The sequence below is a fragment of the Pinus tabuliformis genome, chromosome J (genome assembly GCF_031772625.1).
Source record: "Pinus tabuliformis cultivar Carrire ecotype Pingquan chromosome J, CPIR1, whole genome shotgun sequence".
Taxonomy (NCBI): Eukaryota; Viridiplantae; Streptophyta; class Pinopsida; order Pinales; family Pinaceae; genus Pinus; species Pinus tabuliformis.
Window position 1 is genome coordinate 1,397,450,556 of NC_142295.1, and position 14,697 is coordinate 1,397,465,252.

Genomic DNA, 14,697 nt, shown 5'->3' on the forward strand with positions numbered 1-14,697 from the left:
ATCTTTAATAGTGAGCTTGTTGAGATCCCTATAATCTGGACACATGTGCCATGATCCATCCTTCTTGTGAACCAATACTACTGGAGCAGAGAAAGAAGTTTGACTAGGTTGAATTATACCAGCCTCTAACATTTCTGCAACCATATGTTCAATTTCACTATTTTGGACATAGGGATATCTATAAGGCCTGATGTTTAAAGGAACACTTCATGGAATCAAATTAATAGCATGATCATGATCATGAATAGGTGGGAGGCCTTTGGGAGTCTTAAATACCTTGGAATGATTTCCCAAGACTTTTTTGAGATCTAGAGAAATGGATGATTTCGATGTGGGAACCTCTAGTGAACATAATTGTGCAATTATGCCTCATTTTTCTTTCTTTAGAAGCTTTGTCATTCCGTTATAGCTGATTATCTTTCCCGGTTCCCCTATGATACCCCTTAATTCAACTTCCTTTCTTTCTGAAGAGAATTTCATGAAAAGTTCTTGAAAATTAAAAACTATTGTACCCAAGGATTGTAGCCATTAGACTCCTCGTACAACATCAGCACCACCCATTGGAATGGAAAGCATTGGGCTAGTCAATACATATTCTCCCATGGATAGCTTGATATTATGGCAATTTCCTAAGCAATTTATGGTTCCTCCACTTGAAACCATCACTTGATACTCTGGTGCTGGATATAGGAAGCAATTCAATTCCTTGGCTACCTTACAATGAATAAAATTATGGGTACTTCCCAAATCAATCAACACTATTACCTTTTTCTTCTTGATATGCCCTTCTATCTTGATAGTTTGAGGAGTGGTAATTCCAGCCAATGAATTACAAGATATGGTCAGATTCATTTCTTCTTTTTCTAGGGTTTGTTCCTGGTGTATATCCTCTTCTTTTGACATCTATTGTTCCTTTTCTTCCAACTCTTCACAATCTATGTAAAATAGTTTATTCTCTACACACTTATGACCTTTAGTGTATTTGCTATCACAACTGTAACAAAACCCTTTCACTCTTTTTTCTTCCAATTGTTGTGGTGTCAACCTTATAGGTTGTGGATGGATAGGGGCAGCAACACTTCCATCTTTATGATTGTGAGTGGTAGGCTTCCTTGTTGCCTTAATCTTGCTTTCCATTTTTCTTGCCAACCTGAATGCCTTCTCCAACGAATCTGGTTCCCAAAGGCGAACCTCATGTTGGATGTTATCTTTTAAAGTCCCTATGAACACATCAATCCTATGGTCCTCTGGAATATCTTTTACCCTTATATTCAATTTTGGAAGTCCTCAATATGCTCCATCATTGAACCCTTTTGTTTGAGATTTATCAATTGGCTAAAAAAAGTGTTACTTTTTGTATCCTCATAATGTGCTATCATTTCATTCGTAAAAATATCCCAAGTGAAAATTTGATTACAAGAGAAAAGCCATCGATACCAACAAACTGATTTGGTTCCAAATATAAAATTGCAATGCGTACCTTTTGTGTGTTTTGCACATTATGGAGATCGAAAAATTGCTCCATCTGTAGTATCCATGTTCCAGGATCCTTGCCATCAAACTTCCTCATATCGATATTTAGAACATGGTGGCTCTTCGATCCAACATTAGAGTCTATGAAATCATGATTAACATTTATTTTGTTCTCATCATGAATTTCCTTTACTACCCTTTCACCATTAGTAAGCATTTCTTGTAGAAACTTTGTCAAATCTGTCTTCAAATCTTCCATGCCTTTCCTTAAATCATCCATCTTAGCTTCCACACCATCCATCTTAGCTTCCACATCGTCCATCTTAGCTTCCATGCCTTTCTTTAAACCATCCATCTTAGCTTCCACTCCATACATATTAGCTTCTACATCTTTCCTTAAACCATCCATCTTAGATTCTGTTACTTTTTGTGAGAGTGAAATTTGTTGCACTTGGTCTCGTAATTTTGATATATCATGTTTCATTTCTTCCTCTTCTTCACGAGTCACGCTAGAGCTTTTAGGTTGCTTACTAGGTGTTTCCATTTTCTTTCTTCGAGGCATCAATTACCGATAATAATTCTTCATTATTCCCTTTGAATTCCTTCAACTAATTTTTCAAACCAAGCTTATGAAATTTTTTTAAAAAAACTCCACACCTTTTTTCACTTTATAGGAGCTCGATATTGAATCTGATGTATCTCTGTAATTTTGGATCTCCAAGGTCTAAAATCTCTTCCTGTGGTAACCTTCTGAGTATTCTTTCTAACCTTGCAAGTCTAATCTATATTGGATTCACCAATGAAGAGTTATGCCAAATCTCCCATGATGACTTGAGTATAGACTGATTTAGTAGAGCGAACTTGTACGACGTGCCGCAAGTCACTGTTTCAACCTTAGGTTCTAAAAAGGATACCCAAACAACTATAGTCTATCATATTTATGTAACTTCTTACGAAAATTCAATCTAATTCTAAGAACGAAAGTTATGACGATTTTCCCAAGGTGACCAATTTGGAATGAAATTCGGGGGTCTGCAAAAACCCTAACTTCCTCAGATTATATCTCCAAAAATATAGTGAGACAAGATCTAAAATTCAGACCCGAGGTTCAGCGAGATTTCATCTCAAATGTTTTTTTTTTAGCTTTTGAAACTTTGCATAAAAACAGTTATAGCAAAAATTCCACGATGACCTGTTTGGAGCAGTGAAACCCTAGAATCCAAAGCTCTGATACCAACTGTTATGAAACCAGCTCACAAAAAGATAGAAAAGATAGATCAACGCCTTAGAATTTAGCCTCTTCGAGGGGGCAAACTCCTTTACATTACACAAATGAACAATTCTTGGATGATTCAAATGACAAAACCTCCTTTCTATATATAGGAATCTAAGGGGTCACAATATAACCAAGCCGACCTAACAATAATAATATAAAGGCACAAAAATAACAATATGGGGACAGTAGGGGCACAAAAAAAAATAAGGGATACAACAACAATAGTAATGGGGGAATCACTAGTATTATAGGGACCTAACATCCTAATTTCAAGTTCTAAGTTAATTTGTTGATTTTCATAATTTTTCAATTTTTAAAGGATTTAATAGAGGTTTTATCTGCAGTTCCAAATCTAGAAAAATGTCATATTTGAACAAAACTTATAAATATGTAACTAAATCTCTCCATGCTACCAAATAGTTTCCAACTCATTCATGTGGTGTTATTTTAGTTTTAATGAGCTTCTAATTATAATGGACTCTTCCAAGTATAGTTGTTGACCCATCCATATTGGGCGCTCATGCATAGGCCCCTGTATTCATATAACCACAAATACCAATCCATTCATGTTAATATACATGTAGGCTCCTGTTGTACTATTCAACAACCCCCCACCCCCCCACCAATTATTGATTTAATAGTTAATATTCTATTAATAAATGGGGACCCTTACAAATTTTTCAAAAAACTTAGAAAATGAGAGCTTCCGTTTTTGAACTATTAGAAATAAAATTTTGAATAAACTTAAGATATCAAGCTGAAATCCCTTTGTGACTAGGCATTCTCTCTTTATCTCAAATCCATGGACCTTGCATAACAAAGGTTAATTGACAATTAGAATCCACGAATTGTGATAAAAGGGACCACCGTAGTAAACTTATGGTATCATTAAACTTTTCATTAAATCTAAGGCTTAAATCATTTCCTTTGAAAGCAAGTACTTATCGCAATCGCACGGAGGCATTCATAAAAGCACAAAACAAGAAAACCTTAATGATATGTGATTTACGATATTGTGATATGTTAATTAAAACACTCATCGCATCATGACTTTTTACACAAATTCCAAGATTTTGAACCATGAAAAAATTGTGAAATGCGATGTGATCTAGACCCGATGAAATTATGAAAACCATTATAATTTAGATCAGCTCCGACACATAGTAAACAACTACTTGATGGAATAATTATTCATTTAAGTGAAATGCACTCAAAAGAGTAAAAGGTATGTCACTCGCATCGTATATCGCAAAATACAAAATAACTTCGAAGCAACCCATAACTGATATTGCGATATTGCGATTTGTGATATTGTGATAATTACCATTAATCGCAATTGCATCATCGACATCGCACCCTTTAATGCGTCAACTTAAAGTATCACTTACAAATTTGTGATGCAATGGTTTAAAAGAGTTATAAAAGAAATAATGAAAATACCTTAGTGCATAGTTAATGAGTTTTAATGGCATTTAAGTTTAAAACAACTCAATGAGATTTGATATCTTTCATCCGTATTTTCAAAGAAAAGCTTCTTACTTCTCATCTTACAGAATTAATTGTGTCATTTCATTTTCACTGGCATTTGCTCTCTGTGTGTTTATTCGATAATCTCTATTGCTCAATTTCACGGAAATTCTGAAGGAAACAACGTTTGAAAAGATGGTGAAGAAAGGAAAAGCTACTACATCTCAGAAATCAGACATGCCCCCACTCTTCTCAGATACCACTTCTAACAAAGATGGAGGGACCACATCATGGGAAGCCATGTATAACTTACTGGAGGGAGAAAAACCGAGGCGACTGGAAACTATGGTGACAGCTGACACCGAAGTATCATCTCAGGCTTCCTACTTTTAGGCAGCATGTTCATTTATACACAGAATAGCTACAAGGCGCAAGATATTACCGTACATAGATATGGTGAAATGGGTAATTGATAATGTGAATATTTTAGATAGGACTTTCAGAAATTCAAGACATGAGATTATGGGATCTTTCACGCCAGACAACTTGCGCCAGATTTACCATCTACCATAGCCACAAAAGCTCTATGATAAATATTTTCTTGAACATTTTTCCAAAGAAATCGAGGACCCAATGGACGTCACACAAAACTGGAGGTTGGGCTCCAGCAAATTCAAATGGGAGAAATCCGGTATGTACCCAATTTTATTCCTCTCAGCTCCACATAATTTCACAATTGCGATGATGTGTAGACTATTTGGGAAAGCTGATAGTACCAAATTTTCTATAAAATGGGTTCCATTGGTTGATGCAGTGGTTAACGCAATGATTATGAATTGGGGTCATATTTTGTTAGATAATTTAGCTATGGCTATTAGGGAATACATGCAAAAGAGAATTATCTCCTCACAAACTATTCCCCCTTTTTACATGAGAGCTTATGTAATGGATGCCATATGTTTTTGCTCACAGTTTCCAAACATGGGTTTGAAGTAGACTATATAGAACCCTCTCCCCATCCAAGTGTATCATAAAAATTTGTGGGAATCCCAGTTCAGTTCCCATTTTTACAAAATTTTCCATAGTATTATGTTACCCATATATAAAACCACTTTTTATAAAATAGCCCCCAGGCTTTTCGAAGAGGAAAAGATACACATCTTTCCAGTTGCAACAGGGTTTGGTGAAGAAACATTTACTTAGATGAAGCACCAGAATCAACTAAACAGTTGTGCAAGTTTTTATTAAAGACTTAAAAAGTAAGGAGAAATGGCGGAGTATGAGATTTAGATCTTTCGCCAATTAGATTGATGTCGTTTGGATCAATTTTGTTTGCAAAAATACTCAGGGGTCTTCCCATTTCCTGAGCAACCTGTGATATTACTGCGGTAGGAAGCGGGGTAGTGGGAACTGCTTTGAGTTCTTTCAAAAGTAGCTTATGTTGTTGTTTTAATTTACTAAGCTCATGAAAGGTGATGTTTGCCCTAGTTTTCTTCATATCCTCAATAATATTGTATTCCATTTCGTCGGGAATTATCAGAGTTTTGGATGAAGGTGAAGAATCTGATTGGGTAGGGTTTGTTTGAGTAGATTTCGGTGAAGATTTCTTACCTATGACTTTATCTCTAGGAGGTGGCATTGAAGTTTTATGTTTTAAACTTGATTGAGGTGGATCAAGCTAATTTCTGCTTCTAGTGGCAACAGGTAGTGCTTCCTGATCCTCTTCATTTGGAAGGATAAAATCCCACATTCCTTGTAATTCCACTATTTCTTCATCGTCAGTTTGTTCTTCACTTGAGGCTTCTTCCTCATCTCCATCCGATTCAGCGTTCGATATAGCATTTGGAGGTTTAGGATCAGTTGGGGCATTCCTTTTATATGGTCTAAGAAGTTTCTTCAGAAGATTCTACTACTTGATTTTTTATTTCAACCATTTCATTAGACATGGTCTTGAGGACTTTTTGTAACCCTTCCAGATCCAAAGGATCCTTTGGTGGTTTTTTCCTAGAATCGTCTCTAAAGGTTACTTTCTTGGATTTTCTTTCCTCTAATGTATTTTTCTTTTCTACGACCAAGATAATTTTTCAACAGTTATCGCTTCTTTCATATTTTTTGCTAGCGTTGGTTTGGCAGCTCTATTAACGAAGATGGTTGTGTTTGAAGGTAGAGCAAAAATGTACCATTAATTTCAAACCTCATCGCTAGGCTTGGACATTGTAGGTATTTTATTCAATAACTTATTGAAACGTGAGTTGAAGTCCTTAATGAGTTCTTTTGGTTCAACTTTCAAATTGGAGAGGTCATTTATCAAAGTTGCTATAGACCTATCATCTCCAAATTTAGTTAAAAGTTTCTCTTGAAAAGTGTTGGCTTGTTGGGGCCTGACCCAAGTTTGGAGATGATTCAGCCAAACAAATCCCAGTACTACTGGCCCTTTCAGCAACAGTTCACGAAGCGTGGACTGAGGCCTCACCTGAAGCAGTATAGGAGGGTGCTAGAACCAGGCTTCCGCACCCTGGGGATGTCTGATGGGTCCCAGTGGTCCGCAGTTTGACCCTGTGCGCACGTCGCTATGTGCACTTATCAGTACCTCGCAGCCTCTGATGCTACCTTCGTGCAGCCCTGCTCGGGGGCTGAACAATGTTATTACACAAATCCTTACTAGTAACCCGATATTAGTTGATTAACTTAGCTTATCTATATACTTTCAGTTATACTTAACAATATTCACCATTCATACAAATGCGCGCAGTAAATAAACAGTATAAGTTCAAATGATATCAAACAAGTAATAACACAAGAAGAGATACACTGAATTCAGATAAAAATTCTCTTTATTGTTCTTTTTCCTTAGTTACAGACTCGACTCTACCCTATGCACTTAGTTGTAGGGGTCCGCGCACTCAGCTGCGGACTCTACTAGGCCTCTACGCACTCAGCTACAGAGCCTCTTCCTACTACTACGACCCAAGATACTTAGACTCTTGCTCTATGCTCGCTATCTTATTCTATCTATCAGATTCCATTCCTTTTTTCCTTCGTTAGTTACTTTACAACTTAAAGCCTCGCTCTATTTATACAATCCCATGGTCCACGGACCATGGGTAGGCCGAAACTACATTCAAAAATTAGGGCGGACAACCTTATGACTCTAACATACAATTCACACTCCACGCCCACAATTCGTGGAGTCTTTACAACAATATTACTCAAAACTTGGGCTTTGAGCCACAAACCATGTTGTTGGGGGATTCCATGCCCAACATGCCCCAACACAAACATCGTGAATCGCCCTCAAGTCACTCTGTCGGTGCGGCGATCTTCGCGAAGAGTCCCTCCAATTGTTCCTGTATGGTGTTGATATCTGTAGCGCACTAAGCTGCTACTTGCTGAACCTGTTGCATTCTCCCTTCTGAGACCTCTATTTCCAGCGTGTTGCGCTACATCTGTGCATGCATCCCCTAAATCTATGCGAGCTTTTCTTCAATATTTGTCGTGATTGTGAAGGCTTTGTCAATCCATGGCTGGACGCACGCTTTGAGAACTGCTTCCTTATAACGCACCACGTCCACCTGCTCCTTTAGTTCCTTGGCTTGCTGCATCCTTGCAAGCTGCTGAGTAAGGACTAGTGTCTGCACAGTCCCTATGATGTTGTCGTACTGTTCCTGGAGTTCGCGTGCCTTTGTCTCTAGCTACTGGATGTTTGGGTCCTCTTACAACGTCATGAGGACCTCAATCGCCTATTCCAACATGTTGGTACAATCGTACACTGCACCTCCAATCTCTTCAAACCCTGCTGTAATAACATTGGCGTGTTGTTCTTTGATTTCTGGGGGAGTGGAAGGCTACGCTTTCAACTGCATCTCAGTGATTTGGAGATTCAGCTCCAGCTGCACCCTTGTTGTCTCTTCTCTCACGTCGCGGACTCCACTGGCCAAACTGTGGATCCGCACTTCCACCGGTAGATCTACTGTGATAGCCAGCTCTGGGATGCGTCGGCAAGTGTCATCTACCATCTGCACCAACCTTTGGTTTTGCGACACCAACTCATCGCACTGCAAGCTGAGCTACTCCATATTGATCTTCTGTTCACTAAGAACTTGGATCGCACAGTTCTCCCTATCGCACAACTTTACTATTATTCCATCCTGTAGCTGATAGAGCGTTTCCCAAGGAAGGGCAGCTAGATTAAGGCCAAGGCCTTTCATCATGCCAACCGTCATTCGGTCCATTGCATCTGATGATACTAACACTCCCTCTTGTAACACTATTGTGTTGTCCATCCTCACGCACAACATCTACTCTACTGTTGAAGTGCCTGATGCGACATGGGTAGATAGGGTACCTTCCTGAGGGGTCTGCACATGTAACTCTTGCAGCTGCACCCTGAGGGCCCCCAAGACACTCTGGTGCTCTGTCATAAACTCTTGGAGTGCTTCACTAGTGACATCGCAAACCATATCGCCGATGTCATGGAGATCACCTTCGGTTAAGGTGATTGGGTCAATGGCCAGCTTCGAGGCCTTGACCTTCTTCCTTGGGCCTGATCTCTCTGTGATGTGCGACCATTTGAGCTTTGTGGGCGCGGTTCCTGTGTCCGTGCTCACTTCTACTATTTTTGTGTCCTTTACCTCCTTCCCTAAGGATGATGCTTAGCCCTCCTCTGCCTGTACCATTGCGGCCACTGTTGTCTGCATTGCTACTGCTGCTTCTGTGGCCTTCTTCTTCTCCACGGCTTCCTGTGATGCTTCACAGATTGCTCTTACGTCAGCTACCGCTTTTTGTTCTGCCTTCTCGCGGCCAGTTGGGTGATGTGCAACTTGGAATCATCCTTCTTTTTCTTTGCTACTACTTTCTACAGTTCTGCCAAACCTGGGGTGCGTCACTCAAGAGGCCATGTCTCCAATACAATGAATATTACGTTGTCAGTGGCTACAAATGGTCAGGTCCTTTCGCGCCCTGATGTATATGTTGTGTACATCTGCCTTGAAGTCTACAGAACTCTGTAGACTATTATGCACCGTAGGTGATAGGCACGACCTCCTGTTGATCCACATTTGGATGCTTGCCTCCATGAGCACCCAAAAAAATTTTGTATCGCGAATCCATTTCACGTCCTTGGTGGCCCAAAGTGAAGCGTACTTTGTGGCCTCTAGTAAGTCTCGATCAATGTTCGAGAACTAACTATCCTCTGGTAGTTCTCCTGCTATCAGCAATATGGATAAGAACAACCACGCGTAGTGGAAGGTCTTACCCTACTCCTAGGCCTTGCGGAAATTTAACAAAAACTCCTCGCAGAGGAACTTGGCCTAGTTGAACTAGACCCCCTCCGTGCATTGTTCGGCCAACGCAACCACCAGCACTGGTACATCATCGTCATGGCATTTTCTCATCACTTTACTGGCCAAGATTTGGGTGGCTATACGCACCCCCTTATCCTTGATGTTGGAGATGGCATAGCCCCTCTTCTTTTTCTCCAGCATATACTTTGCCTTCATGGCCTCTGCGAGAGCCAAATCACTACATTTTTTCGCTATCATCGCGGGGTCATTTCCCTTATAGGGAAGCTGACAAATTCGATGGATGAGGTCTGCCGTGATGGGAATAGGCTCCTCTAGCCATAGATACCCATCATGCACCGGGCAGAGCAGCTGACTAATGATGAAAATGGTGATGGGTGCGTGGTGGTAATTTGGTATCCATAACAAATGCAGCAAGCTGACCTTTTCCACACTACGAAGCCATTTTTGTGTCTGTAATGTTATCACCGGCCCCTCCATATTCTTCTTCATCAGATTTTTTGTCTCTAAGTGCGGGAACTTATCATTGTTTGCGAGGTCCCAGTCTTCAAATTTCATGGTGGGCATGTGGCCTAGGTGTGAGCCCTCAAATACAATGCCATCGGGGAGGAGCGGGGTCTGGAGTGAACTCTGTGTTACATCCAGAACCTTCGGTACTTTGGCTTTCCCTTTTCATGGAGGGACATACGCAGGCAATTTCACTGCAAAGCGCAATGGTTGGATGTCCTCCTCCACGTCTTCTTCTTCTTCTGTGGCAGCAATCATAGCCTGCAAATCTTCTTCCTCATCATCTATTTCAATCGTGACTTCCTTCCCTTTTTCTTCCATTGATAACTTGCTGTGCCGCAGGTTCCTTAGGTACATGCATATTGGTCCCATTGTCAGCTTATCCTTCTTTGGCCTCGACGTCCACGGTGATTTTGGGATTTCTGTCACAACCCCAACACCTTCGGGAACATCTTGTACCATGGGGGTCTGCACGGCCTCCCCAGTGGTTCCTTCTTCAATTCCCAACCCATCCTTAACGGTCGTCATCATCTATACATTATATGCTTTCTGTCGCAAACTCAGGGGCTCTATTATCACTCGGCTCTCAACACTTTGTGCTCTGCTCAATACTCAAATGACCAAGTGTTGTCCGATGGCTGGCCCTTTGAGTTTTATAGCACCTTTTGAATTCAAATTCAACTGTTCCCCCCCAATTCTAGGCCATTAACGCTTTCTTGGCGGTAGATTTTCCCAAATCTTGCCCATAAATCGTGTCTTAAATGCCCGCCACCCACTCCATTTGACCTCAAATCGAACATCCCATCATGAATAGTGACACTAACGGTCACTTCCCAGCCACTGTTGGGCATGGAATCCCCCCACAGCATGGTTTGGGGCTCAAAGCCCAAGTTTTGAGTAATATTGTTGTAAAGACTCCACGAATTGTAGGCGCAGAGTGTGGATTCTATGTTAGAGTCATAGGTTTTTCCACCCTAAGTTTTGAATGTAGTGTCAGCCTACGCATGGTCTACAGACCATGGGATTGTATAAATAGAGCGAGGCTCTAATTTGTAAAGTAACTAACGAAGGAAAAAAGGAATGGAATCTGATAGATAGCATAAGATAGCGAGCATAAAGCAAGAGTCTAAGTGTCTTGGGTTATGGTAGTATGAAGAGGCTCTGCAGCTGAGTGCGCAGAGGCCTAGTAGAGTCTGCAGCTGAGTGCATGGACCCCTACAACTGAGTGCATGGGTAGATTCGAGTCTGTAACCAAGGAAGAAGAATAATAAAGAGAAGTTTTATCTGAATTCTATGTATCTATTCTTCTGTTATTACCTGTTTGATATCATTTGCAATTATACTATTTATTTACTGCGCACATTTGTATGAATGGTGAATATTGTTAAGTATAATTGAAAGCATAGAGATAAGCTAAGTTAATCAACTAATATCGGGTTACTAGTAAGGATTTGGGTAATAACACTATTCAGCCCCGAGTAGCACTGTGTGAAGGCAGCATCAGAGGCTACGAGGTACTGATAAGTGCATGTAGCGACATGCACATAGGGTCAAACTGCAGACCACTAGGACCCATCAAACATCCCTAGGGTGCGGAAACTTGGTTCTAGCACCCTCCCATACTATTTCGGGTGAGACCTCAGTCCACGCTCCATGGATTGTTGCCAAAAAGGCTAGTAGTACCGTGATTTGTTTGACTCCCAGGCCAGGATCTTGTATTTGGGTTTCATGTAATCTCATTGCAATCAAAAAAGCTTCGGCCTGGGTGAATAATTTCTGCTGCGACAACGCCATGCATAGATGCAGTGTTAGGGAAACTACAAACCATGTGCGATGCTACCCATCTGTCAACGTCATGTTGTCTTCACGAATCATACTCTTCAGCCTCTGATCTAGATCCCATGGGGTCTCGCCTGGAAGCATCGCAATCTCCTTAAACCTGATAATTGATTATGTCTTCGACTTTGGCCTGTTAAATTCCCTGTTGAACGCAGCCTGGATATCTATGATCCCCGCATTTGGATGGTCATTAAAATGCTTAATGTACCATGTTAGTGCGCGATCCTGCAACATGCTCACCAATGTTTCCTTCCTTATATTGTCATCCATGACTCCTTGTGCTTCCCATACGGCCCTTACCACAAACTAAAATTGGTCCGGATCTTCATTCCCTACTCCCATAAATACCGGCAATTTTATCGCGCTCGCCATACTGAACCGTGGTGGTGGCGGAGGTGGTGTGGGTGGAGATGGAAGTGAAGATGGTGAAACCGGTGGTGGCGTAGATGGGGATGGTAGGCGTGGAATTTGCTACCTTATCACACTGACCATGCTCCTCAGAGAAACTTTCACGAGCTCTTCCTCACTTTTCCACTAAGGTGAAATCAAGGGGCTATTTTCTATCTTTTCTCTACCTTCGTTTCTGTAGATCCTCCCACTTCGCATAGCCCCAAACATTAATTTATTCACATAGCCCACTTTTCACACAATAACATCTTAATCCAAATGTTCAAAGATTTAATGTACTTACCTTGTGATCCTTTAAGGAAGCGTCATTCCACCTCATTGTAGCTGACTATTGTTTCTATCGCGAACTTGGTGATAAACCCCCTATAATTTGATCGAGCCAATGGTCTACATCGTGCGCAATCTTATCTTCCGGTGCTTCTAGTGTCCACGCTAATTTTGGAGTCCATGCAATTGGTTTGTCGAGCCTACACCTTCCCTGACGGTCTGCTAGCTTCGCGATCCACTCATACAACTCAGAGGGAAAGGATGCAAAGAAAAATTCGTGGATTTCCATATATAAGTAGCGCTCCAACCACTGTTCCTATGATACTCGCGGATTTTTTTTTTCCTATGTTGAGAACTCATGCACCTTTCTGTCTAACCACCCTTTAATTTCTTTCTTCATTAGATTCCAGTGACACGACATCAGACATCCCTTATGTAGATCCCAGTCCCAGCAATGGAACCATTTGTTGGCTTGTTGGGGCCTGACCCAGGTTTGGAGATGATTTAGCCAAACAAATCCGGTACTACTGGCCCTTTCGGCAAGAGTCCGCGGAGCGCAGACTGAGGTCTCACCCGAAGTAGTATGGTAGGGTGATAGAACCAGGTTTCTGCACCCTGTGGATGTCTGATGGGTCCCGGTGGTTTGTGGTTTGACCCTACGTGCACGTCTCTATGCACACTTATCAGTACCTCGCACCCTGTGATGCTGCCTTCGCACAGCCCTACTCGGGGGCTGAACAGTGTTATTACCCAAATCCTTACTAGTAACCCAATATTAGTTGATTAACTTAGCTTATCTCTATGCTTTCAGTGATACTTAACAATATTCACCATTCATACAAATGCATACAGTAAATAAACAGTATAATAGCAAATCATATCAAACAGGTAATAACACAAGAACAGATACATGGAATTCAAATAAAACTTCTCTTTATTATTCTTCTTCCTTGGTTACAGACTTGACTCGACCCTACGCACTTAGTTGCAGGGGTCCGTGCACTCAGCTGTGGACTCTACTAGGCCTCTGCACACTCAACTACAGAGCCTCTTCCTACACTAATGACCTAAGATACTTAGACTCTTGGTCTATCCTCGCTATCTTATTCTATCTATCAAATTCCATTTATTTTTTCCTTTGTTAGTTGCTTTACAACTTAGAGCCTTGCTCTATTTATACAATCCCATGGTCTACAAACCATGGGTACACTGACACTACATTCAAAACTTAGGGTGGACAACCCTATGACTCTAACATACAATTCACACTCCACGCCCATAATTCACAGAGTCTTTACAACAATATCACTCAAAACTTGGGCTTTGAGCCCCAAACCATGTTGTGGGGGGATCCATGCCCAACAAAAAGCATCCCAGCGATTAATAGAGCCTCATGGTAACAAAAAGTACGATGATCTTGTTGCTCCTTGTAGAGTATATGGGAATAATGTTACAACTGTGTCTTCTTCTACTACTCCATTCAAATTAATGGACAACATGAAATTATTTATATGTTCTTCAGCTAACAGGCCATTATCACGGTTAAATTTAGGTAACCATTTTTATGGATGTACTGGAAATTGAGACAATGGTCCAGCCATTCTAACAGCTCCTAGGTTAGGCCATGGCCTTGGTTGAGGTTGATTCTATGCCATTGTTGGGATATTAGTAGAAGAGGGTGAAGAAGTGGTTGAAGGTGATTGGGTAGAGGATGGTGCAACTCGTGTACCTGTGTGAATCGCGATCTGGAGTTGGGAAGTGGGTGTGTGTCCTTGCAATGGTATGGATGGAATGGATGATGATGATGAAAGAACCTCCCTATGATATTCTGATGGTGTCTTCTTAGCCCTTTTACGACTTCGTAGAGGGAATTCAAATGGTGGGATTCCAAGTTTTTCACTTTGTGCTCTAGTTAGAAGTTGCAATGGGGTATATTGAGAAGTGAATTGCCTTGGGATAACTCAGATTCTTCTTGAGATATTAAAATCCCCTGCAATTTGTGGATCGAAGATTGTACTTCAAGGGTTTCAAAAGAAGAACTAGTTGGCTTGTTTAGGATTTCAGCAATGGGCTCTGTATTTTTCTTTTCAACTTATCGCTTGGGAATAGGATATTTGGCATGCGAACGGGAAGTTGGAGGTGATGATGAGGGATTTTTAC